Source organism: Oncorhynchus masou, unplaced genomic scaffold, assembly GCF_036934945.1.
Source record: "Oncorhynchus masou masou isolate Uvic2021 unplaced genomic scaffold, UVic_Omas_1.1 unplaced_scaffold_1380, whole genome shotgun sequence".
Taxonomy (NCBI): domain Eukaryota; kingdom Metazoa; phylum Chordata; class Actinopteri; order Salmoniformes; family Salmonidae; genus Oncorhynchus; species Oncorhynchus masou.
Window position 1 is genome coordinate 17501 of NW_027003713.1, and position 24000 is coordinate 41500.

Consider the following 24000-nt stretch of genomic DNA (forward strand, 5'->3'; position numbering starts at 1 on the left):
ACTGTCATTATGAATGGTCTGTCTGAGTACTGTCATTATGAATGGTCTGTCTGAGTACTGTCATTATGAATGGTCTGAGTACTGTCATTATGAATGGTCTGTCTGAGTACTGTCATTATGAATGGTTTGAGTACTGTCATTATGAATGGTCTGAGTACTGTCATTATGAATGGTCTATCTGAGTACTGTCATTATGAATGGTCTGAGTACTGTTATTATGAATGGTCTATCTGAGTACTGTCATTATGAATGGTCTGTCTGAGTACTGTCATTATGAATGGTCTGAGTACTGTCATTATGAATGGTCTGAGTGCTGTCATTATGAATGGTCTGTCTGAGTACTGTCATTATGAATGGTCTATCTGAGTACTGTCATTATGAATGGTCTGAGTACTGTCATTATGAATGGTCTGAGTACTGTCATTATGAATGGTCTATCTGAGTACTGTCATTATGAATGGTTTGTCTGAGTACTGTCATTATGAATGGTCTATCTGAGTACTGTCATTATGAATGGTCTGAGTACTGTCATTATGAATGGTCTGAATACTGTCATTATGAATGGTCTGTCTGAGTACTGTCATTATGAATGGTCTGTCTGAGTACTGTCATTATGAATGGTCTGAGTACTGTCATTATGAATGGTCTGAGTACTGTCATTATGAATGGTCTGAATACTGTCATTATGAATGGTCTATCTGAGTACTGTCATTATGAATGGTCTGTCTGAGTGCTGTTATTATGAATGGTCTGAGTACTGTCATTATGAATGGTCTATCTGAGTACTGTCATTATGAATGGTCTATCTGAGTACTGTCATTATGAATGGTCTGAGTACTGTCATTATGAATGGTCTGAGTACTGTCATTATGAATGGTCTATCTGAGTACTGTCATTATGAATGGTCTGTCTGAGTACTGTCATTATGAATGGTCTGAGTACTGTCATTATGAATGGTCTGAGTACTGTCATTATGAATGGTCTGTCTGAGTACTGTCATTATGAATGGTCTGAGTACTGTCATTATGAATGGTCTGAGTACTGTCATTATGAATGGTCTGAGTACTGTCATTATGAATGGTCTGTCTGAGTACTGTCATTATGAATGGTCTGAGTACTGTCATTATGAATGGTCTGTCTGAGTACTGTCATTATGAATGGTCTGTCTGAGTACTGTCATTATGAATGGTCTGAGTACTGTCATTATGAATGGTCTATCTGAGTGCTGTCATTATGAATGGTCTATCTGAGTACTGTCATTATGAATGGTCTGAGTACTGTCATTATGAATGGTCTATCTGAGTACTGTCATTATGAATGGTCTGTCTGAGTACTGTCATTATGAATGGTCTGAGTACTGTCATTATGAATGGTCTGAGTACTGTCATTATGAATGGTCTATCTGAGTACTGTTATTATGAATGGTCTGTCTGAGTACTGTCATTATGAATGGTCTGAGTACTGTCATTATGAATGGTCTGTCTGAGTACTGTCATTATGAATGGTCTGAGTACTGTCATTATGAATGGTCTGAGTGCTGTCATTATGAATGGTCTGTCTGAGTACTGTCATTATGAATGGTTTGAGTACTGTCATTATGAATGGTCTGTCTGAGTACTGTCATTATGAATGGTCTGAGTACTGTCATTATGAATGGTCTGTCTGAGTACTGTCATTATGAATGGTCTGTCTGAGTGCTGTTATTATGAATGGTCTGTCTGAGTACTGTCATTATGAATGGTTTGTCTGAGTACTGTCATTATGAATGGTCTGAGTACTGTCATTATGAATGGTCTATCTGAGTACTGTCATTATGAATGGTCTATCTGAGTACTGTCATTATGAATGGTCTGAGTACTGTCATTATGAATGGTCTGAGTACTGTCATTATGAATGGTCTATCTGAGTACTGTCATTATGAATGGTCTGTCTGAGTACTGTCATTATGAATGGTCTGAGTACTGTCATTATGAATGGTCTGAGTACTGTCATTATGAATGGTCTGTCTGAGTACTGTCATTATGAATGGTCTGAGTACTGTCATTATGAATGGTCTGAGTACTGTCATTATGAATGGTCTGAGTACTGTCATTATGAATGGTCTATCTGAGTGCTGTCATTATGAATGGTCTATCTGAGTACTGTCATTATGAATGGTCTGAGTACTGTCATTATGAATGGTCTATCTGAGTACTGTCATTATGAATGGTCTGTCTGAGTACTGTCATTATGAATGGTCTGAGTACTGTCATTATGAATGGTCTATCTGAGTACTGTCATTATGAATGGTCCATCCCTCTATCCATCCCTCTATCCATCCCTCTATCCATCCCTCTACCCATCCCTCTACCCATCCCTCTACCCATCCCTACGTCCCTCTACCCATCCCTCTACCCATCCCTCCATCCCTCTACCCATCCCTCCATCCCTCTACCAATCCCTCTACCCATCCCTCTTCCCATCCCTCCAACCATCCCTCTACCCATCCCTCTTCCCATCCCTCCAACCATCCCTCTACCCATCCCTACGTCCCTCTACCCATCCCTCTACCCATCCCTCCATCCCTCTACCCATCCCTCTACCAATCCCTCTACCCATCCCTCTACCCATCCCTACGTCCCTCTACCCATCCCTCTACCCATCCCTCCATCCCTCTACCCATCCCTCCATCCCTCTACCAATCCCTCTACCCATCCCTCTTCCCATCCCTCCAACCATCCCTCTACCCATCCCTCTACCCATCCCTCTTCCCATCCCTCTACCAATCCCTCTACCCATCCCTCTACCCATCCCTCTTCCCATCCCTCCCTCCATCCCTCTACACATCCCTCCATCCCTCTACCCATCCCTCCACCCATCCCTCCATCTCTACACCTCATCTCTGCGGTACGTAGGAGTTCCAGTCTAGATTCCTCTGGTCTTCATGGACCCAGCAGGTTATAGACAGATCTGCTTTATTAATGATGTTATAATGGCTGAAGCCCACTCACATATTCTCTCTCTGTTCTGTCAGAGCAACTTCTAATGAGTCTGGAACAGAGAGAGGACAGCTTGGAAGAGTGTGGAGTTCTGGGAGTCTCAGGAGTGTGTGTGTGTGTGTGTGTGTGTGTGTGTGTGTGTGTGTGTGTGTGTGTGTGTGTGTGTGTGTGTGTGTGTGTGTGTGTGTGTGTGTGTGTGTGTGTGTGTGTGTGTGTGTGTGTGTGTGTGTGTGTGTGTGTGTGTGTGTGTGTGTGTGTGAGTGGTGGTGAGTGAGTGAGTGGTGGTGAGTGAGTGTGTGTGTGTGAGTGTGTTAGACCCAGGGATTCTGTTCTAGTTGAATCCCCAGTGAGTCCTCAGTTCCTCAACCCAGTCCTGCTGAGACAGACTACACACACACACACACACACACACACACACACACACACACACACACACACACACACACACACAATTTGAGAAGCACTGCTAATGCTACCAATGCCATCTCCCTGGGACTCTACCTTTCAATTCAATTCAATTCAATGGCTTTATTGGCATGGGAAACATGTGTTAACATTGCCAAAGCAAGTAAGGTAGATAATATATAAAGTGAAATAAACAATAAAAATTAACAGTAAACATACACATACAGAAGTTTCAAAACAATAAAGACATTACAAATGTCATATTATATATACAGTGTTTTAACAATGTACAAATGGTTAAAGGACACAATATAAAATAAATAAGCATAAATATGGGTTGTATTTACATTGGTGTGTGTTCTTCACTGGTTGCCCTTTTCTCGTGGCAACAGGTCACAAATCTTGCTGCTGTGATGGCACACTCTCCATCTCTCCCTGGGACTCTACCTTTCTCCATCTCTCCCTGATGACTCTACCTTTCTCCATCTCTCCCTGATGACTCTACCTTTCTCCATCTCTCCCTGGGACTCTACCTTTCTCCATCTCTCCCTGATGACTCTACCTTTCTCCACCTCTCCCTGGGACTCTACCTTTCTCCATCTCTCCCTGATGACTCTACCTTTCTCCACCTCTCCCTGATGACTCTACCTTTCTCCATCTCTCCCTGATGACTCTACCTTTCTCCATCTCTCCCTGGGACTCTACCTTTCTCCATCTCTCCCTGATGACTCTACCTTTCTCCACCTCTCCCTGATGACTCTACCTTTCTCCATCTCTCCCTGGGACTCTACCTTTCTCCATCTCTCCCTGATGACTCTACCTTTCTCCATCTCTCCCTGATGACTCTACCTTTCTCCATCTCTCCTGATGACTCTACCTTTCTACATCTCTCCCTGATGACTCTACCTTTCTCCATCTCTCCCTGATGACTCTACCTTTCTCCATCTCTCCCTGATGACTCTACCTTTCTCCATCTCTCCCTGGGACTCTACCTTTCTCCATCTCTCCCTGATGACTCTACCTTTCTCCATCTCTCCCCTGATGACTCTACCTTTCTACATCTCTCCTGATGACTCTACCTTTCTCCATCTCTCCCTGATGACTCTACCTTTCTCCATCTCTCCCTGATGACTCTACCTTTCTCCATCTCTCCCTGATGACTCTACCTTTCTCCATCTCTCCCTGGGACTCTACCTTTCTACATCTCTCCCTGGGACTCTACCTTTCTCCATCTCTCCCTGGGACTCTACCTTTCTCCATCTCTCCCTGATGACTCTACCTTTCTACATCTCTCCCTGGGACTCTACCTTTCTCCATCTCTGGGACTCTACCTTTCTCCATCTCTCCCTGATGACTCTACCTTTCTACATCTCTCCCTGATGACTCTACCTTTCTACATCTCTCCCTGGGACTCTACCTTTCTACATCTCTCCCTGATGACTCTACCTTTCTCCATCTCTCCCTGGGACTCTACCTTTCTCCATCTCTGGGACTCTACCTTTCTCCATCTCTGGGACTCTACCTTTCTCCATCTCTCCCTGGGACTCTACCTTTCTCCATCTCTGGGACTCTACCTTTCTCCATCTCTCCCTGATGACTCTACCTTTCTACATCTCTCCCTGATGACTCTACCTTTCTCCATCTCTCCCTGGGACTCTACCTTTCTCCATCTCTCCCTGATGACTCTACCTTTCTCCATCTCTCCCTGATGACTCTACCTTTCTCCATCTCTCCCTGGGACTCTACCTTTCTCCATCTCTCCCTGATGACTCTACCTTTCTCCACCTCTCCCTGATGACTCTACCTTTCTCCATCTTTCCCTGATGACTCTACCTTTCTCCATCTCTCCCTGGGACTCTACCTTTCTCCATCTCTCCCTGGGACTCTACCTTTCTCCATCTCTCCCTGATGACTCTACCTTTCTCCATCTCTCCCTGGGACTCTACCTTTCTACATCTCTCCCTGATGACTCTACCTTTCTCCATCTCTCCTGGGACTCTACCTTTCTACATCTCTCCCTGATGACTCTACCTTTCTACATCTCTCCCTGATGACTCTACCTTTCTACATCTCTCCCTGGGACTCTACCTTTCTCCATCTCTCCCTGATGACTCTACCTTTCTCCATCTCTCCCTGGGACTCTACCTTTCTCCATCTCTCTGATGACTCTACCTTTCTACATCTCTCCCTGATGACTCTACCTTTCTCCATCTCTCCCTGATGACTCTACCTTTCTACATCTCTCCCTGGGACTCTACCTTTCTCCATCTCTCCCTGGGACTCTACCTTTCTATATCTCTCCCTGGGACTCTACCTTTCTACATCTCTCTGGGACTCTACCTTTCTCCATCTCTGGGACTCTACCTTTCTACATCTCTCCCTGATGACTCTACCTTTCTACATCTCTCCCTGGGACTCTACCTTTCTCCATCTCTCCCTGGGACTCTACCTTTCTATATCTCTCCCTGGGACTCTACCTTTCTACATCTCTCCCTGATGACTCTACCTTTCTCCATCTCTCCCTGGGACTCTACCTTTCTCCATCTCTCCCTGATGACTCTACCTTTCTACATCTCTCCCTGGGACTCTACCTTTCTCCATCTCTCCCTGGGACTCTACCTTTCTATATCTCTCCCTGGGACTCTACCTTTCTACATCTCTCCCTGGGACTCTACCTTTCTACATCTCTCCCTGGGACTCTACCTTTCTCCATCTCTGGGACTCTACCTTTCTCCATCTCTCCCTGGGACTCTACCTTTCTCCATCTCTGGGACTCTACCTTTCTCCATCTCTCCCTGGGACTCTACCTTTCTCCATCTCTCCCTGGGACTCTACCTTTCTACATCTCTCCCTGGGACTCTACCTGTCTCCATCTCTCCTTGATGACTCTACCTTTCTACATCTCTCCCTGGGACTCTACCTTTCTCCATCTCTCCCTGATGACTCTACCTTTCTCCATCTCTCCCTGGGACTCTACCTTTCTCCATCTCTCCCTGGGACTACCTTTCTACATCTCTCCCTGGGACTCTACCTTTCTCCATCTCTCCCTGGGACTCTACCTTTCTACATCTCTCCCTGGGACTCTACCTGTCTCCATCTCTCCTTGATGACTCTACCTTTCTACATCTCTCCCTGATGACTCTACATTTCTCCATCTCTCCTTGACGACTCTACCTTTCTACATCTCTCCCTGGGACTCTACCTTTCTACATCTCTCCCTGGGACTCTACCTTTCTCCATCTCTCCCTGGGACTCTACCTTTCTACATCTCTCCCTGGGACTCTACCTTTCTACATCTCTCCCTGATGACTCTACCTTTCTCCATCTCTGGGACTCTACCTTTCTCCATCTCTCCCTGGGACTCTACCTTTCTACATCTCTGGGACTCTACCTTTCTCCATCTCTCCCTGGGACTCTACCTTTCTCCATCTCTCCCTGGGACTCTACCTTTCTACATCTCTCCCTGGGACTCTACCTTTCTCCATCTCTCCCTGGGACTACCTTTCTCCATCTCTCCCTGGGACTACCTTTCTCCATCTCTCCCTGGGACTCTACCTTTCTACATCTTTCCCTGGGACTCTACCTTTCTCCATCTCTCCCTGGGACTCTACCTTTCTCCATCTCTCCCTGGGACTACCTTTCTACATCTCTCCCTGATGACTCCACCTTTCTACATCTCTCCCTGGGACTCTACCTTTCTCCATCTCTCCCTGGGACTCTACCTTTCTCCATCTCTCCCTGGGACTCTACCTTTCTACATCTCTCCCTGATGACTCTACCTTTCTCCATCTCTCCCTGGGACTCTACCTTTCTACATCTCTCCCTGGGACTCTACCTTTCTACATCTCTCCCTGGGACTCTACCTTTCTCCACTTCTCCCTGATGACTCTACCTTTCTCCATCTCTGGGACTCTACCTTTCTACATCTCTCCCTGATGACTACCTTTCTCCATCTCTCCCTGGGACTCTACCTTTCTACATCTCTCCCTGGGACTCTACCTTTCTCCATCTCTGGGACTCTACCTTTCTACATCTCTCCCTGATGACTACCTTTCTCCATCTCTCCCTGGGACTCTACCTTTCTACATCTCTCCCTGGGACTCTACCTTTCTCCATCTCTCCCTGGGACTCTACCTTTCTACATCTCTCCCTGATGACTCTACCTTTCTCCATCTCTCCCTGGGACTCTACCTTTCTCCATCTCTCCCTGGGACTCTACCTTTCTCCATCTCTCCCTGGGACTCTACCTTTCTACATCTCTCCCTGGGACTCTACCTTTCTCCATCTCTCCCTGGGACTACCTTTCTACATCTCTCCCTGGGACTCTACCTTTCTCCATCTCTCCCTGGGACTCTACCTTTCTCCATCTCTCCCTGGGACTCTACCTTTCTCCATCTCTCCCTGATGACTCTACCGTTCTACATCTCTCCCTGGGACTCTACCTTTCTACATCTCTCCCTGGGACTACCTTTCTACGTCTCTCCCTGGGACTCTACCTTTCTCCATCTCTCCCTGGGACTCTACCTTTCTACATCTCTCCCTGATGACTCTACCTTTCTACATCTCTCCCTGATGACTCTACCTTTCTACATCTCTCCCTGGGACTCTACCTTTCTACATCTCTCCCTGGGACTCTACCTTTCTCCATCTCTCCCTGGGACTCTACCTTTCTCCATCTCTCCCTGGGACTCTACCTTTCTACATCTCTCCCTGGGACTCTACCTTTCTCCATCTCTCCCTGGGACTCTACCTTTCTCCATCTCTCCCTGGGACTCTACCTTTCTCCATCTCTGGGACTCTACCTTTCTCCATCTCTCCCTGGGACTCTACCTTTCTACATCTCTCCCTGGGACTCTACCTTTCTCCATCTCTCCCTGATGACTCTACCTTTCTCCATCTCTCCCTGATGACTCTACCTTTCTACATCTCTCCCTGGGACTCTACCTTTCTACATCTCTCCCTGATGACTCTACCTTTCTCCATCTCTCCCTGGGACTCTACCTTTCTCCATCTCTCCCTGATGACTCTACCTTTCTCCATCTCTCCCTGATGACTCTACCTTTCTCCATCTCTCCCTGGGACTCTACCTTTCTCCATCTCTCCCTGGGACTCTACCTTTCTCCATCTCTCCCTGATGACTCTACCTTTCTGCATCTCTCCCTGATGACTCTACCTTTCTGCATCTCTCCCTGGGACTCTACCTTTCTACATCTCTCCCTGGGACTCTACCTTTCTCCATCTCTGGGACTCTACCTTTCTCCATCTCTCCCTGGGACTCTACCTTTCTCCATCTCTCCCTGGGACTCTACCTTTCTCCATCTCTCCCTGATGACTCTACCTTTCTCCATCTCTCCCTGATGACTCTACCTTTCTCCATCTCTCCCTGATGACTCTACCTTTCTCCATCTCTCCCTGGGACTCTACCTTTCTACATCTCTCCCTGATGACTCTACCTTTCTCCATCTCTCCCTGATGACTCTACCTTTCTGCATCTCTCCCTGGGACTCTACCTTTCTCCATCTCTCCTGAGATGACTCTACCTTTCTCCATCTCTCCTGATGACTCTACCTTTCTCCATCTCTCCCTGATGACTCTACCTTTCTCCATCTCTCCCTGATGACTCTACCTTTCTCCATCTCTCCCTGGGACTCTACCTTTCTCCATCTTTCTCCAGTTCTGTCTCTCCCTGGACGATAGGGGTTAGAAAGGGGCACTCAGAGGGGAGAGGAAGGAGAGAAAGCTAACTATCACTCAGTCTCTCTGTCTCTGATGAGATGAGGGAGGGCCCCAGACTCTGAGGGAGGGCCCCAGACTCTGATGAGATGAGGGAGGGCCCCAGACTCTGATGAGATGAGGGAGGGCCCCAGACTCTGAGGGAGGGCCCCAGACTCCGATTAGATGAGGGAGGGCCCCAGACTCTGATGAGATGAGGAGGGCCCCAGACTCTGAGGGAGGGCCCCAGACTCTGAGGGAGGGCCCCAGACTCTGATGAGATGAGGGAGGGCCCCGGACTCTGAGGGAGGGCCCCAGACTCTGATGAGATGAGGGAGGGCCCCAGACTCTGATGAGATGAGGGAGGGCCCCAGACTCTGAGGGAGGGCCCCAGACTCTGAGGGAGGGCCCCAGACTCCGATGAGATGAGGGAGGGCCCCAGACTCTGATGAGATGAGGGAGGGCCCAGACTCTGATGGAGACCCCAGACTCTGAGGGAGGGCCCCAGACTCTGATGAGATGAGGGAGGGCCCCAGAATCTGCCCAGTTAGATGAGTTACTGAGCTGTGTTCCCCATGTTACCTCCAGGTGTGAACTGTGACAGTGTGTGTGGAGGGCCGATGGGGCCCAGACTGCTCCTACTCCTGTACCTGTGAGAACGGAGGCTCCTGCTCACCGGAGGACGGGACGTGTGTGTGCCCCGGATACAGAGGCACCTCCTGCAGACGCAGTAAGAGAACAATACACACACACATACATATGCCTGCACACACACACACACACACACACACACACACACACACACACACACACACACACACACACACACACACATATATGCCTGCACACACACACACACACACACATACGCCTGCACGCACACAGACACACACACACACACACACACATATATGCCTGCACACACACACACACACACACACACACACACACACACACACACACACACACACACATATATGCCTGCACACACACACACACACACACACACACACACACACACACACACACACACACACACACACACACACACATACACATATAATCAGAGCAGCTAGTCAAGTAAAATGGCCTCTCTGACATGTGTGTATTTGCGTATGTGTCCTACGTATACTTGCCTTCATCTCTGTGTGTATGTCTAGGTAAAATGTCATGTCTGTGTGTGTATGTCTAGGTAACATGTAATGTCTGTGTGTATGTCTAGGTAAAATGTAATGTCTGTGTATGTCTAGGTAACATGTAATGTCTGTGTATGTCTAGGTAACATGTAATGTCTGTGTATGTCTAGGTAACATGTAATGTCTGTGTGTATGTCTAGGTAAAATGTAATGTCTGTGTGTATGTCTAGGTAACATGTAATGTCTGTGTGTATGTCTAGGTAACATGTAATGTCTGTGTGTATGTCTAGGTAACATGTAATGTCTGTGTGTATGTCTAGGTAACATGTAATGTCTGTGTGTATGTCTAGGTAACATGTAATGTCTGTGTGTGAGTCTAGGTAACATGTAATGTCTGTGTGTATGTCTAGGTAAAATGTCATGTCTGTGTGTATGTCTAGGTAACATGTAATGTCTGTGTGTATGTCTAGGTAACATGTAATGTCTGTGTATGTCTGGGTAACATGTAATGTCTGTGTGTATGTCTGGGTAACATGTAATGTCTGTGTGTGAGTCTAGGTAACATGTAATGTCTGTGTATGTCTAGGTAAAATGTCATGTCTGTGTGTATGTCTAGGTAATATGTAATGTCTGTGTGTATGTCTAGGTAACGTGATGTCTGTGTGTGAGTACCTGCATGCCTCTCTATGTGCGTGTACAGCGAGCATGTCTACTTCTTTATGTGCGTCCTTCTGTGTCTGTTAGTTAACCTGCACCCAGTTTACAGTTCAGTCTGATTTACACTGAGACAGAGCAGGAAGGAAACATCATTCTGACCTTTAAACTCCTTTAAACTCCTCCTCTCGTTAGACTGAGACAGAGCAGGAAGGAAACATCATTCTGACCTGTTGACTCCTCCTCTCATTAGACAGAGCAGGAAGGAAACATCATTCTGCCCTGTTGACTCCTCCTCTCGTTAGACAGAGCAGGAAGGAAACATCATTCTAACCTGTTGACTCCTCCTCTCATTAGACAGAGCAGGAAGGAAACATCATTCTGCCCTGTTGACTCCTCCTCTCGTTAGACTGAGCAGGAAGGAAACATCATTCTGACCTGTTGACTCCTCCTCTCATTAGACAGAGCAGGAAGGAAACATCATTCTGACCTGTTGACTCCTCCTCTCGTTAGACAGAGCAGGAAGGAAACATCATTCTGACCTGTTGACTCCTCCTCTCATTAGACAGAGCAGGAAGGAAACATCATTCTAACCTGTTGACTCCTCCTCTCATTAGACAGAGCAGGAAGGAAACATCATTCTGACCTGTTGACTCCTCCTCTCGTTAGACAGAGCAGGAAGGAAACATCATTCTGAACTGTTGACTCCTCCTCTCGTTAGACAGAGCAGGAAGGAAACATCATTCTGACCTGTTGACTCCTCCTCTCGTTAGACAGAGCAGGAAGGAAACATCATTCTGACCTGTTGACTCCTCCTCTCGTTAGACAGAGCAGGAAGGAAACATCATTCTGACCTGTTGACTCCTCCTCTCGTTAGACAGAGCAGGAAGGAAACATCATTCTGACCTGTTGACTCCTCCTCTCCTTAGACAGAGCAGGAAGGAAACATCATTCTGACCTGTTGACTCCTCCTCTCGTTAGACTGAGACAGAGCAGGAAGGAAACACCATTCTGACCTGTTGACTCCTCCTCTCATTAGACAGAGCAGGAAGGAAACATCATTCTAACCTGTTGACTCCTCCTCTCATTAGACAGAGCAGGAAGGAAACATCATTCTGACCTGTTGACTCCTCCTCTCATTAGACAGAGCAGGAAGGAAACATCATTCTAACCTGTTGACTCCTCCTCTCATTAGACAGAGCAGGAAGGAAACATCATTCTGACCTGTTGACTCCTCCTCTCGTTAGACTGAGCAGGAAGGAAACATCATTCTGACCTGTTGACTCCTCCTCTCATTAGACAGAGCAGGAAGGAAACATCATTCTAACCTGTTGACTCCTCCTCTCATTAGACAGAGCAGGAAGGAAACATCATTCTAACCTGTTGACTCCTCCTCTCATTAGACAGAGCAGGAAGGAAACATCATTCTAACCTGTTGACTCCTCCTCTCATTAGACAGAGCAGGAAGGAAACATCATTCTGACCTGTTGACTCCTCCTCTCGTTAGACAGAGCAGGAAGGAAACACCATTCTAACCTGTTGACTCCTCCTCTCGTTAGACTGAGCAGGAAGGAAACATCATTCTAACCTGTTGACTCCTCCTCTCGTTAGACAGAGCAGGAAGGAAACATCATTCTGACCTGTTGACTCCTCCTCTCATTAGACAGAGCAGGAAGGAAACATCATTCTAACCTGTTGACTCCTCCTCTCATTAGACAGAGCAGGAAGGAAACACCATTCTGACCTGTTGACTCCTCCTCTCGTTAGACAGAGCAGGAAGGAAACATCATTCTGACCTGTTGACTCCTCCTCTCGTTAGACAGAGCAGGAAGGAAACATCATTCTGACCTGTTGACTCCTCCTCTCGTTAGACAGAGCAGGAAGGAAACATCATTCTGACCTGTTGACTCCTCCTCTCGTTAGACAGAGCAGGAAGGAAACATCATTCTGACCTGTTGACTCCTCCTCTCATTAGACAGAGCAGGAAGGAAACATCATTCTGACCTGTTGACTCCTCCTCTCGTTAGACAGAGCAGGAAGGAAACATCATTCTGACCTGTTGACTCCTCCTCTCATTAGACAGAGCAGGAAGGAAACATCATTCTGACCTGTTGACTCCTCCTCTCGTTAGACAGAGCAGGAAGGAAACATCATTCTGACCTGTTGACTCCTCCTCTCGTTAGACAGAGCAGGAAGGAAACATCATTCTGACCTGTTGACTCCTCCTCTCATTAGACAGAGCAGGAAGGAAACATCATTCTGACCTGTTGACTCCTCCTCTCGTTAGACAGAGCAGGAAGGAAACATCATTCTGACCTGTTGACTCCTCCTCTCGTTAGACAGAGCAGGAAGGAAACATCATTCTGACCTGTTGACTCCTCCTCTCGTTAGACAGAGCAGGAAGGAAACATCATTCTGACCTGTTGACTCCTCCTCTCGTTAGACAGAGCAGGAAGGAAACATCATTCTAACCTGTTGACTCCTCCTCTCGTTAGACAGAGCAGGAAGGAAACATCATTCTGACCTGTTGACTCCTCCTCTCATTAGACAGAGCAGGAAGGAAACATCATTCTGACCTGTTGACTCCTCCTCTCGTTAGACAGAGCAGGAAGGAAACATCATTCTGACCTGTTGACTCCTCCTCTCGTTAGACAGAGCAGGAAGGAAACATCATTCTGACCTGTTGACTCCTCCTCTCGTTAGACTGAGCAGGAAGGAAACATCATTCTGACCTGTTGACTCCTCCTCTCATTAGACAGAGCAGGAAGGAAACATCATTCTGACCTGTTGACTCCTCCTCTCGTTAGACAGAGCAGGAAGGAAACATCATTCTGACCTGTTGACTCCTCTCGTTAGACAGAGCAGGAAGGAAACATCATTCTGACCTGTTGACTCCTCCTCTCGTTAGACAGAGCAGGAAGGAAACATCATTCTGACCTGTTGACTCCTCCTCTCGTTAGACAGAGCAGGAAGGAAACATCATTCTGACCTGTTGACCCTTCCTCTCGCCACTTAGAGAAACATCAATGCAAACTAATTAAGAGCTTAAGGAAGACATATGGCCTGAGTGGCACAGACTGCGGCCCTATTCCCTTTATAGTGCCCTGTATACCATGTGGGATGCTGCAGCCTCAGTCAAGGAGGACAAAGCTACGCTCTCTAACTCTGCTGGTCCTTCACTACAGAGGATTACAATAGAGAACAGAGTGGGCTGTCAGAGTCTTTTTCTTCCTTGGCTTCAGACTTTACCTCATGTGAACCTGAAAGATGAAAGTAAAAGAGGAGGAGAGGAGGGAGAGGAGGGGAGGGGGAGGGAGAGAAGGAGATGAGGGGAGGGGAGGGGAGGGGAGAGGAGAGGAGAGGAGAGGAGAGGAGAGGAGAGGAGAGGAGAGGGAGGAAAGGGAGGGGAGGGGGAGGGGAGAGGAGAGGAGAGGAGGGGAGGGGAGGGGGAGAGGAGAGGAGGGAGGGAGGGAGGGGGGGGAAGGGACAGGAGAGGACAGGGAGAGGAGAGGAGAGGAGAGGAGAGGAGAGGAGAGGAGAGGAGAGGAGAGGAGAGGAGAGGAGAGGAGAGGAGGGGAGGGGAGAGGAGAGGAGAAATTGGAAATAGGAAATGCTATCAGAGTTTGAGTCTTTAATGTTATCTTTGTGTAGTGTCCAGTAGTCTCTGGTAGTGTCTGGTAGTGTCTGGTGATGTCTGGTGATGTCTGGTAGTGTCTGGTGATGTCTGGTGATGTCTGGTAGTGTCTGGTAGTGTCTGGTAGTGTCTGGTGGTGTCTGGTAATGTCTGGTAGTGTCTGGTAATGTCTGGTAATGTCTGGTAGTGTCTGGTAGTGTCTGGTAATGTCTGGTAATGTCTGGTAATGTCTGGTAATGTCTGGTAGTGTCTGGTAGTGTCTGGTGATGTCTGGTGGTGTCTGGTAGTGTCTGGTGGTGTCTGGTGGTGTCTGGTAGTGTCTGGTAATGTCTGGTAATGTCTGGTAGTGTCTGGTAGTGTCTGGTAGTGTCTGGTGATGTCTGGTGGTGTCTGGTAGTGTCTGGTGGTGTCTGGTGGTGTCTGGTGGTGTCTGGTGGTGTCTGGTAGTGTCTGGTATTGTCTGGTAATGTCTGGTTGACATGGTATTGTCTGGTATTGTCTGGTAATGTCTGGTAATGTCTGGTAGTGTCTGGTAATGTCTGGTAATGTCTGGTAATGTCTGGTAATGTCTGGTATTGTCTGGTAGACATGGTATTGTCTGGTAATGTCTGGTAATGTCTGGTAGTGTCTGGTAATGTCTGGTAATGTCTGGTAGTGTCTGGTAGTGTCTGGTAGTGTCTGGTAATGTCTGGTAATGTCTGGTATTGTCTGGTAATGTCTGGTTGACATGGTATTGTCTGGTATTGTCTGGTAATGTCTGGTAATGTCTGGTAGTGTCTGGTAATGTCTGGTAATGTCTAATAATGTCTGGTAGTGTCTGGTAGTGTCTGGTAGTGTCTGGTGGTGTCTGGTGGTGTCTGGTAGTGTCTGGTATTGTCTGGTAATGTCTGGTTGACATGGTATTGTCTGGTATTGTCTGGTAATGTCTGGTAATGTCTGGTAGTGTCTGGTAATGTCTGGTAATGTCTGGTAATGTCTGGTAATGTCTGGTATTGTCTGGTAATGTCTGGTTGACATGGTATTGTCTGGTAATGTCTGGTAATGTCTGGTAGTGTCTGGTAATGTCTGGTAATGTCTGGTAGTGTCTGGTAATGTCTGGTATTGTCTGGTAATGTCTGGTTGACATGGTATTGTCTGGTATTGTCTGGTAATGTCTGGTAATGTCTGGTAGTGTCTGGTAATGTCTGGTAATGTCTGGTAATGTCTGGTAATGTCTGGTATTGTCTGGTAATGTCTGGTTGACATGGTATTGTCTGGTAATGTCTGGTAATGTCTGGTAGTGTCTGGTAATGTCTGGTAGTGTCTGGTAATGTCTGGTAATGTCTGGTAGTGTCTGGTATTGTCTGGTAGTGTTTGGTAATGTCTGGTAGTGTCTGGTAGTGTTTGGTAGTGTCTGGTAGTGTTTGGTAGTGTCTGGTAGTGTCTGGTAGTGTCTGGTAATGTCTGGTAGTGTCTGGTAGTGTCTGGTAATGTCTGGTAATGTCTGGTAATGTCTGGTAGTGTCTGGTAATGTCTGGTAGTGTCTGGTAATGTCTGGTAGTGTCTGGTAATGTCTGGTAGTGTCTGGTGATGTCTGGTATTGTCTGGTAATGTCCGGTAATGTCCGGTAATGTCCGGTAATGTCCGGTATTGTCCGGTAATGTCTGGTAGTGTCTGGTAATGTCTGGTAATGTCTGGTAATGTCTGGTAGTGTTTGGTAATGTCTGGTAATATCTGGTAGTGTCTGGTAATGTCTGGTAGTGTCCAGGAGTGTCCAGTAATGTCTGGTAGTGTTTGGTAATGTCCGGTAGTGTCCGGTAATGTCCGGTAGTGTCTGGTAATGTCTGGTAATGTCTGGTAGTGTCTGGTAATGTCTGGTAATGTCTGGTAATGTCTGGTAGTGTCTGGTAATGTCTGGTAGTGTCTGGTAATGTCTGGTAATGTCTGGTAGTGTCTGGTAATGTCTGGTAATGTCTGGTAATGTCTGGTAGTGTCTGGTAATGTCTGGTAGTGTCTGGTAATGTCTGGTAGTGTCTGGTAGTGTCTGGTAGTGTCTGGTAATGTCTGGTAGTGTCTGGTAATGTCTGGTAATGTCTGGTAGTGTTTGGTAATGTCTGGTAGTGTCTGGTAATGTCTGGTAGTGTCCAGGAGTGTCTGGTAGTGTCTGGTAATGTCTGGTAGTGTCCAGGAGTGTCTGGTAGTGTCTGGTAATGTCTGGTAGTGTCTTAGCTTTGTATCTGTGGTTGTCTCAGAAATATATGTGTTTGTAAGTACACACACACACACACACACACACACACACACACACACACACACACACACACACACACACACACACACACACACACACACACACACACATACACATACCTTCACACACATTAACCCCCCCCCACCCTGTCCCCTGTGTTTTCAGTCTGTTCTCCAGGGTTCTATGGTCAGCGCTGTAGTCAGTCCTGTCCTCAGTGTATCCATAGCGATGGTCCCTGTCACCACATCACAGGACACTGTGAGTGTCTGTCAGGATTCTGTGGCTCTCTGTGTAACCAAGGTGAGTTTCTCTAGTCTCTCTGTTCACTCTGCTTCAAACCATTTTCCATCAGTCGTGGTTCTTTCTGCCTCAAACCCCTTACAGTCTCTGCTCTCTCTCTGTCTCTAGGACTGTTTAGAGATGGGACATAGGTCTCTGTTTTCACTCTGCCTCAAACCCCTTACAGTCTCTGCTCTCTCTCTGTCTCTAGGACTGTTTAGAGATGGGACATAGGTCTCTGTTATCACTCTGCCTCAAACCCCTTACAGTCTCTGCTCTCTCTGTCTCTAGGACTGTTTAGAGATGGGACATAGGTCTCTGTTTTCACTCTGCCTCAAACCTCTTACAGTCTCTGCTCTCTCTCTGTCTCTAGGACTGTTTGGAGATGGGACATAGGTCTCTGTTTTCACTCTGCCTCAAACCCCTTACAGTCTCTGCTCTCTCTCTGTCTCTAGGACTGTTTGGAGATGGGACATAGGTCTCTGTTTTCACTCTGCCTCAAACCCCTTCCAGTCTCTGCTCTCTCTCTGTCTCTAGGACTGTTTAGAGATGGGACATAGGTCTCTGTTTTCACTCTGCCTCAAACCCCTTCCAGTCTCTGCTCTCTCTCTGTCTCTAGGACTGTTTGGAGATGGGACATAGGTCTCTGTTATCACTCTGCCTCAAACCCCTTCCAGTCTCTGCTCTCTCTCTGTCTCTAGGACTGTTTGGAGATGGGACATAGGTCTCTGTTATCACTCTGCCTCAAACCCCTTACAGTCTCTGCTCTCTCTCTGTCTCTAGGACTGTTTAGAGATGGGACATAGGTCTCTGTTATCACTCTGCCTCAAACCCCTTCCAGTCTCTGCTCTCTCTCTGTCTCTAGGACTGTTTGGAGATGGGACATAGGTCTCTGTTATCACTCTGCCTCAAACCCCTTACAGTCTCTGCTCTCTCTCTGTCTCTAGGACTGTTTAGAGATGGGACATAGGTCTCTGTTTTCACTCTGCCTCAAACCCCTTACAGTCTCTGCTCTCTCTGTCTCTAGGACTGTTTAGAGATGGGACATAGGTCTCTGTTTTCACTCTGCCTCAAACCCCTTACAGTCTCTGCTCTCTCTGTCTCTAGGACTGTTTAGAGATGGGACATAGGTCTCTGTTATCACTCTGCCTCAAACCCCTTCCAGTCTCTGCTCTCTCTCTGTCTCTAGGACTGTTTAGAGATGGGACATAGGTCTCTGTTATCACTCTGCCTCAAACCTCTTTCCACTAGCCTGGATGCCAGACAGTTTGTACTTTAGCCAACTCATTTGTCTTACCTTCAACATTAATTTGTCATTATACAGCTTAAGTTATTTAAATATGGTTACATTCTGAATTATATTCAGTCATAAACCTGAAGCCGGATCTCCTCCACATCACATCGAGCTAATGCTCATCTTCAAGTCTCAGCCAATGTTATTCATTGTTCAGATTGTTCTGTGGCTTAATCACAGAACCATCTGTTATGACATAGATCTATCAGGACATAGATCTGTTACTGTTAGGACATAGATCTATCAGGACATAGATCTGTTACTGTTATGACATAGATCTACCAGGACATAGATCTGTTACTGTTATGACATAGCTCTATCAGGACATATATCTGTTGCTGTTATGACATAGATCTATCAGGACATATATCTGTTACTGTTATGACATAGATCTGTTACTGTTATGACATAGATCTGTTACTGTTATGACATAGATCTATCAGGACATATATCTGTTACTGTTATGACATAGATATGTTACTGTTAGGACATAGATCTATCAGGACATATATCTGTTACTGTTATGACATAGATATGTTACTGTTAGGACATAGATCTATCAGGACATAGATCTGTTACTGTTATGACATAGATCTATCAGGACATATATCTGTTACTGTTATGACATAGATCTGTTACTGTTATGACATAGATCTATCAGGACATAGATCTGTTACTGTTATGACATAGATATGTTACTGTTAGGACATAGATCTATCAGGACATAGATCTGTTACTGTTAGGACATAGATATGTTACTGTTAGGACATAGATCTATCAGGACATAGATCTGTTACTGTTATGACATAGATCTATCAGGACATAGATCTGTTACTGTTATGACATAGATATGTTACTGTTAGGACATAGATCTATCAGGACATAGATCTGTTACTGTTATGACATAGATATGTTACTGTTAGGACATAGATCTATCAGGACATATATCTGTTACTGTTATGACATAGATCTATCAGGACATAGATCTGTTGCTGTTATGACATAGATCTATCAGGACATAGATCTGTTACTGTTATGACATAGATCTATCAGGACATAAATCTATTAAGCCATCGATCCGGTAATATGACATATCTCTATTAGGACATAGATTTGTTAATATGACATAGATCTGTTAAAATCAAATCAAATCAAATGTTATTTGTCACATACACATGGTTAGCAGATGTTAATGCGAGTGTAGCGAAATGCTTGTGCTTCCAGTTCCGACAATGCAGTAATAACCAACAAGTAATCTAACTAACAATTCCTAAACTACTGTCTTATACACAGTGTAAGGGGATAAAGAATATGTACATAAGGATATGAATGAGTGATGGTGCAGAGCAGCATAGGCAAGATACAGTAGATGGTATCGAGTACAGTATATACATATGAGATGAGTATGTAAACAAAGTGGCATAGTTAAAGTGGCTAGTGATACATGTATTACATAAGGATGCAGTAGATGATAGAGTACAGTATATAAGTATACATATGAGATGAATAATGTAGGGTATGTAAACATTATATTAGGTAGCATTGTTTAAAGTGGCTAGTGATATATTTTACATCCTTTCCCATCAATTCCCATTATTGAAGTGGCTGGAGTTGAGTCAGTGTGTTAGTGTTAGTAACACACAATGTTAGTGGTGGCTGTTTAACAGTCTGATGGCCTTGAGATAGAAGCTGTTTTTCAGTCTCTCGGTCCCAGCTTTGATGCACCTGTACTGACCTCGCCTTCTGGATGATAGCGGGGTGAACAGGCAGTGGCTCGGGTGGGTGTTGTCCTTGATGATCTTTGTGGCCTTCCTGTAACATCGGGTGGTGTAGGTGTCCTGGAGGGCAGGTAGTTTGCCCCGGTGATACGTTGTGCAAACCTCACTACCCTCTGGAGAGCCTTAGGGTTGTGGGCGGGCAGTTGCCGTACCAGGCGGTGATACAGCCCGCCAGGATGCTCTCGATTGTGCATCTGTAGAAGTTTGTGACAAGCCGAATTTCTTCAGCCTCCTGAGGTTGAAGAGGCGCTGCTGCGCCTTCTTCACGATGCTGTCTGTGTGAGTGGACCAATTCAGTTTGTCTGTGATGTGTATGCCGAGGAACTTAAAACTTACTACCCTCTCCACTACTGTTCCATCGATGTGGATAGGGGGTGTTCCCTCTGCTGTTTCCTGAAGTCCACAATCATCTCCTTAGTTTTGTTGACGTTGAGTGTGAGGTTATTGTCCTGACACCACACTCCGAGGGCCCTCATCTCCTCCCTGTAGGCCGTCTCGTTGTTGTTGGTAATCAAGCCTACCACTGTTGTGTCGTCCGCAAACTTGATGATTGCGTTGGAGGCGTGCGTTGCCGCGCAGTCGTGGGTGAACAGGGAGTACAGGAGAGGGCTCAGAACGCACCCCTTATGGGGCCCCAGTGTTGAGGATCAGCGGGGTGGAGATGTTGTTGCCTACCCTCACCACCTGGGGGCGGCCCGTCAGGAAGTCCAGTACCCAGTTGCACAGGGCGGGGTCGAGACCCAGGGTCTCGAGCTTGATGACGAGCTTGGAGGGTACTATGGTGTTAAATGCCGAGCTGTAGTCGATGAACAGCATTCTCACATAGGTATTCCTCTTGTCCAGATGGGTTAGAGCAGTGTGCAGTGTGGTTGAGATTGCGTCGTCTGTGGACCTATTTGGGCGGTAAGCAAATTGGAGTGGGTCTAGGGTGTCAGGTAGTGTGGAGGTGATATGGTCCTTGACTAGTCTCTCAAAGCACTTCATGATGACGGAAGTGAGTGCTACGGGGCGGTAGTCGTTTAGCTCAGTTACCTTAGCTTTCTTGGGAACAGGAACAATGGTGGCTCTCTTGAAGCATGTGGGAACAGCAGACTGGTATAGGGATTGATTGAATATGTCCGTAAACACACCAGCCAGCTGGTCTGCGCATGCTCTGAGGGCGCGGCTGGGGATGCCGTCTGGGCCTGCAGCCTTGCAAGGGTTAACACGTTTAAATGTTTTACTCACCTCGGCTGCAGTGAAGGAGAGACCGCATGTTTCCGTTGCAGGCCGTGTCAGTGGCACTGTATTGTCCTTAAAGCGGGCAAAAAAGTTATTTAGTCTGCCTGGGAGCAAGACATCCTGGTCCGTGACTGGTCTGGATTTATTCTTATAGTCCGTGATTGACTGTAGACCCTGCCACATACCTCTTGTGTCTGAGCCGTTGAATTGAGATTCTACTTTGTCTCTATACTGACGCTTAGCTTGTTTGATAGCCTTACTGAGGGAATAGCTGCACAGTTTGTATTCAGTCATGTTACCAGACACCTTGCCCTGATTAAAAGCAGTGGTCCGCGCTTTCAGTTTCACGCGAATGCTGCCATCAATCCACGGTTTCTGGTTAGGGAATGTTTTAATCGTTGCTATGGGAACGACATCTTCAACGCACGTTCTAATGAACTCGCACACTGAATCAGCGTATTCGTCAATGTTGTTGCCTGACGCAATACGAAACATGTCCCAGTCCACGTGATGGAAGCAGTCTTGGAGTGTGGAATCATTTTGGTCGGACCAGCGTTGGACAGACCTCAGCGTGGGAGCTTCTTGTTTCAGTTTCTGTCTGTAGGCAGGGATTAGCAAAATGGAGTTGTGGTCAGCTTTTCCGAAAGGGGGGCGGGGCAGGGCCTTATATGCATCGCGGAAGTTAGAATAACAGTGATCCAAGGTTTTGCCAGCCCTGGTGGCGCAATCGATATGCTGATACATTTTAAGGAGTCTTGTTTTCAGATTAGCCTTGTTAAAATCCCCAGCTACAATGAATGCAGCCTCAGGATGTATGGATTCCAGTTTGCAAAGAGTAAAATAAAGTTCGTTCAGAGCCATCGATGTGTCTGCTTGGGGAGGAATATATACGGCTGTGATTATAATCAAAGAAAATTCTCTTGGTAGATAATGCGGTCTACATTTGATTGTGAGGAATTCTAAATCAGGTGAACAGAAGGATTTGAGTTCCTGTATTTTTCTGTGATCACACCACGTCTCGTTAGCCATAAGGCATACGCCCCCGCCCCTCTTCTTACCAGAAAGGTGTTTGTTTCTGTCGGCGCGATGCGTGGAGAAACCCGTTGGCTGCACCGCCACCGAAAGCTTCTCTCCAGTGAGCCATGTTTCCGTGAAGCAAAGAATATTACAGTCTCTGATGTCCCTCTGGAATGCTACCCTTGCTCGGATTTCATCCACCTTGTTGTCAAGAGACTGGACATTGGCGAGAAGAATGCTAGGAAGTGGGGCACGATGTGCCCTTCTCCGTAGTCTGACCAGAAGACCGCCTCGTTTCCCTCTTTTACGAAGTCATTTTTTTGGGTCGCCGGCTGGGATCCATTCCGTTGTCCTGGTTGAAAGGCAGAACACAGGATCCGCTTCGCGAAAGTCATATTCTTGGTCGTACTGATGGTGAGTTGACGCTGATCTTATATTCAGTAGTTCTTCTCGACTGTATGTAATGAAACCTAAGATGACCTGGGGTACTAATGTAAGAAATAACACGTAAAAAAACAAAAAACTGCATAGTTTCCTAGGAACGCGAAGCGAGCCATCTCTGTCGGCGCCGGAAGTACAATCTGTTAATATCTGTTAATATGATATAGATATGTTAATATGACATAGATCTATTAATATGACATAAATCTGTTCTGACATAGATCAGTTAATAGGACATAGATCTGTTAATATGACATAGATCTGTTCTGACATAGATCAGTTAATATGACATAGAGCTGTTGAGACATAGATATGTCATAACATAGATCTGGTAATATGACATAGATCTGGTAATGTGACATAAATCTGTTCTGACATAGATCTGTTAATAGGACATAGATCTCTTAATATGACATAGATCTGTTAATATGACATAGATCTGTTAATATGATATAGATCTATTAATATGACATAAATCTGTTCTGACATAGATCTGTTAATATGACATAGATCTGTTAATATGACATAGATCTATTAATATGACATAAATCTGTTCTGACATAGATCTGTTAATAGGACATAGATCTGTTAATATGACATAGATCTGTTAATATGATATAGATCTATTAATATGACATAAATCTGTTCTGACAGATCTGTTAATAGGACATAGATCTGTTAATATGACATAGAGCTGTTAATATGACATAGATCTGTTAATATGACATAGATCTGTTAATATGACATAAATCTGTTCTGACAGATCTGTTAATAGGACATAGATCTGTTAATATGACATAGATATGTTAATATGACATAGATCTATTAATGTGACATAAATCTGTTAATATGACATAGATCTGTTAATATGACATAGATCTGTTAATATGACATAAATCTGTTAAAATGACATAGATCTGTTAATATGACATAAATCTGTTCTGACATAGATCAGTTAATATGACATAGAGCTGTTGAGACATAGATATGTCATAACATAGATCTGGTAATATGACATAGATCTGGTAATATGACATAAATCTGTTCTGACATAGATCTGTTAATATGACATAGATCTGTTAATATGACATAAATCTATTAATATGACATAAATCTGTTCTGACATAGATCTGTTAATATGACATAGATCTGTTCTGACATAGATCTGTTAATATGACATAGATCTGTTAATATGACATAGATCTGTTAATATGACATAGA

At 45.7% G+C, this 24000-nt stretch overlaps 1 pseudogene; it reads left to right on the top strand.

The window, feature by feature from the left end:
- Positions 1-24000, top strand: part of LOC135530559 (multiple epidermal growth factor-like domains protein 11) — a 73173-nt pseudogene that overhangs the window by 13883 nt on the left and 35290 nt on the right.